This window comes from Biomphalaria glabrata, chromosome 17, assembly GCF_947242115.1.
Source record: "Biomphalaria glabrata chromosome 17, xgBioGlab47.1, whole genome shotgun sequence".
Lineage (NCBI taxonomy): Eukaryota > Metazoa > Mollusca > Gastropoda > Planorbidae > Biomphalaria > Biomphalaria glabrata.
The window spans coordinates 14,319,217-14,323,722 of record NC_074727.1 but is presented as its reverse complement, the minus strand read 5'-3'; positions in this window follow the sequence as shown (position 1 = coordinate 14,323,722).

Below are 4,506 nucleotides of genomic sequence, written 5' to 3'. Positions count from 1 at the left end.
ACTAAATGAGATGAGATGATAACAAGCGAATTTTCACATTTGACTAGAGTAGGCCTAACACCTTCAGTAAAATCACTAGATTTAGAAAGCCTTCAGGACAGAAGACTCAAAAGTAAAGTAGCAATTATACATAAAACACTGAACCGTTTGAACCATCTTCAAATGCAAAAACAAAATCTAATAAAATACTCAGAAAGACACAAAGATAAAGGCACATTCCTCCTTCCATATGTTAGGACAAATTCGTACTAATGCTCCGCTAGTACTATTATTAGAGCATGGAATGGGTTGCCTGAGCCAGCCAGGAAAACCAGTGACTTGGCAGAATTTAAGTAATTGGTTAACGTATGACGCGTAGGACGTAATCATCTTTTTTTATAAGATAAGATAAGATGGTGATGGACTGGGTGCTTCTTGTAGAGCCTAACATTTCTTTATTGATTTCTAAATTCGGAAAGTCATACGCCTACAATTTTACACTGTTGTTTAAAAAATAAAACTTATTTTACCATCTGCAAGTATGGTAAAATATGCACAGTGTTTCACAAGCTAACTTTCGACATCATAAAAAGAACTCTGCTCAGAAATAGCTTAATATAGTACAAAGAAAGTCTGACGAAAGCGTCTGACCAGGAAACGAAGTTTTACTTTTAGCTTTTGTAAGATTTGTAAAAGAAGACAAATGTTACCAAGAATGACTAATTATTTGTTAAACGTTTTGAAACCGAAACGAGAGAAGAAACCTTGTTATATTTATAATGTAAAAGCTATACCCTTGACTATCATTTCTGTTGCTACTGACGAAATAACTGCGGCTATAGCTTCTATGTTATAGGTGCGGCCAAGAAGTATGTCCCGCGATCGTATCCTTGGGAAGGTAAAGGAGACTCTGGTCTCGAAAACTATTAAAGCTGGTTGAGAAACAAAAGCGAGCTAGAAAACTTGCAACGTGGCCAGACGCGTACGATTGGACCATTAGAAAGATGCATATGACGTGGCAACGTGCTATTGGTCTAAACTGCCCATAGGTTGCGATGTCGCTCATATCGCACGACCAAGCAGCCATCTTCGAACAAGGATGCCACAAATTCTGGTTGCAGAAACAGATCTTAATTTTATATCCTGCTCTATTGGTAAAACTTGGATTATATGTCTCTACGAAACTCATCATAAAGATATCAACTAGAAATTTATGCTTGTGGGAATAATGGGGATTTACACTCATAAAATCTCATCGCGTTCATCTAGATCAGTGTTTCTCAAACTTTTCCCTTAAATTTCGTGCATTCGAGTATTTAGTGGAACACTTAGCTTACTTTTTAGAGAGATTAATTCACGCGGTGGCCTACTAGTTCATTGTTCCAGCAGTTCGTGAAATACCTTTTCAGACCTCACGCAACACTAGCTAAAGGGTTCCGCAGAACACAGTTTGGGAAACATTAGGTCATTTGGTCATTTTGTTCTTTTACTTCTAAATTATATCATTTCAATAATAACATCTTTAATATTTTGTTATTTGTAATTTTTATACTATGCATGTATTTAGCTTTTTCCTTCGGGGGTCCGATGGGCAAGTCTTGACTATAAACTGCAACAGGGGGTCGATGGGTAAAAAAAAAGTTTTGGAACCACTTTTCTATATTTATATGCTATATCCCCTAACCAAAAAATAATAATAAACTAAAGATTATTTATGGCAATATATGCACCATGTAGCATCAGGGAGTGATCCTGATCTAGAGATAATCTAACTAACAGTATTTGAGTCATGAGAAACTTTTATTTTCTTCTAATAATATGGATTGTCAAAGTAAGAGATGCACTTTAGCAGAGGCTGTCTAGTCGTGAGGTCAGCGCTTTAGACTGTCGTCACGCTACTCCAGGTTCGAACCCAGCCCTCTGCTCTCCTTTGCCTATGATAACTAGATTTCCGAGAAAAACACGATTGGACGTCCCACAATTTATTTCTAGGGTCGAGTCCTTCATTCGGCAATCATTTGCCTAAATGGATAAATATATCTTGCTTTTGTTCTGTTGTTTACTTCAATAATAATAATAATAATCTTTATTATCCGTAAGGAAATTTGTCTTACAATTTGTGCATTACACCAGACAAAACATTTGGCCTACAACTATAGAAACCCAAAAATATACATTCACACCGAGCAGACTCATAATTTACATGTGAAGATTTACATCAGATAATTGAATTTTATTTAATGATTTGATTGCCAGGGGGTCAAAAGAGTTTTTGTGTCTGTTTGTCTTTGCTATCGGTGTCTTGTAGGCCTATCTCTTTTGTGATGGTAAAATCACAAACTCCTAATCCAATGGCATATTATTCAGCGATCTGTTATATAGTCTGGTTTTAACATACAAACTCACCCGTACATTGAAAAAAAAAATTAAACAGGCCTGTATATTTTTTAACAAAGATTAGATCAGGATGGCCGCTTGGTCGTGCGATTTGCGCGCTGGACTGTCGTTCAGTTTTATCGATGGTCCCGGGTTCAAACCCTGCCCGCTCCCATCCCCCGTCGTCCTGCGGGAGGTTTGGACTAGGAAGTATAATTATCTTCAACTCTGAAGGAACATCCGAAACATGTAAAACATTTTACAAATATCAACTCACTTTGTCTGTTTGTCTTGTAGACATTTTTAACACGTTTTTTTTTTCTCCCTCTTCCTATTCTCGGATCCAGTTGAAACTTGGCACACAGTTATTCATTGTTCCTAACAAAATCAGTCAATCAATCAAAAACTTAACCAATTAGCCTAGTTAACTAAAAAAAAATAATTTATTTTGTTTGATATCGAAAAAGGGAAATACATATTGAGATATATGGCTGCAAATGTGGAGTTATTCCTCCTTTTAGATAAGCTCTTTCCTTTTTTAAAATCATTTTTTTTAAATAGTTTGCTTGTTTGAAGGTCTCCTTCAACATATTATGTGCTGTTGAAAAGAAATCTGTTGATATTCTACGTTGACTCGAGGACAGTCTTATCTCAGCTGCACGTGCAGACTAAGTCATTATCAAGGGTGACTTCAACGTTCGAGTGGAGAACGACTACAGCTCTTGGCCGGGTGTCCTAGGACTAGTTAGTCATGGTATTGGCGGCAGCAACGATAGCTCTCAGAACATTGCACAGTTAGAACCCTGCTCTGAAAGCAAAGCTTGCAATAACCAACACAAATTTCAGAAAGTTTCAAAACAACCTGGAGGCATCAGGGGCGTAGCTAGGAATTTTCCATCGTTTGGGGGCTTGACCTCTTCGGGGGCCCCTGCATTTTGCGTTATATTTAATTTCTATGCAAAAAAAACTCTCATTTGGGGGCCCCCTCTCAAGTGGGGCCCGGGATAATTTTCAGTGTCCCCCCTTCTCCCCCCACCCTAGCTACGCCACTGGGAGGCATCCACGCTAAAGGCACTGGCACCTGTAGGATTACATACTAATGATACAGTGCGATGTCAAAGACACACTAGAATAATGCCGAGCGTCGCTTGTTACACGGACCATTGTTTTGTTCGGACGAAGCTGAACATCACCATCAAGGTGATCAGGGGAAATGGCTCTTCTAGGGCAAGGAAGCTAAATGTTGATAGGCTGGATGACACACGAGAGCAGAGAACTTCTCGAGGTTGATCTTAGAAAGCCCCAGGGTGATGATCCAGTAACTGAAGAAAGCTAAAAACTTAGGGACTTGACAGTCAATGTCGTGGGATACTGCATAAACCGAGACTGGTTTGTGGAAATTCATAAGCACAACTGCTATCGCTTTGTTCTTGCAAACATTAATGACACTGCGGCCAGTTCTCTCTATAAAGCTTCTTGTCACACTCCACAGATAAAGGTCCTGGAACTAAAAAAATAGTTGGTGGCTTGAACTGCCCGTTAACATGCATAGACATGCTGACACGCTCTTTCTAAGAGTCACTTCGATGTGCCTATATGGCCCAACTTAACCAGACTAGGGCACCGCTAAGATCTTCCGATGGTTCCACTCTACTAACTAGAAAGGAGTATATATAGATATACTAAAATCGCTAGACAGAAAACTAGATAGACAGTTATTTAGAGACAAAAAGGTATAATATGTATCGGAGGAATCAGGAATCGTTGGCAAATATTCCTAAGAAAATTATGAGAGAAGAGCTCGGTGACTGACAGTCGAGGAAGTTGAAAATTTGCAATAAACTTTTAATTAATGCTTAGATGTGAAGAGAATGAAATGTTTTTGTGCACATTCAAAAATCAATTTCTTATGTCATTAGCAAGTGGTTTGTAAACAAAAGTAGCCTATATCTATAGGACAAAAATGAGAGGTGGATATAAATATTGATAAAGATTTAACTTTTGAAAAGTCTTATAGAAAATGAAACTTAGTGCACTAGAGTAATCTTTACATAAATATTATCTTGTTTGAAAAGTAGTAAGTGTGTTGTTTTTTTTTTTTTTTTTAAGCTATATAGTAAGACAAAAACAAATGAAAAAAATATTTGCAAA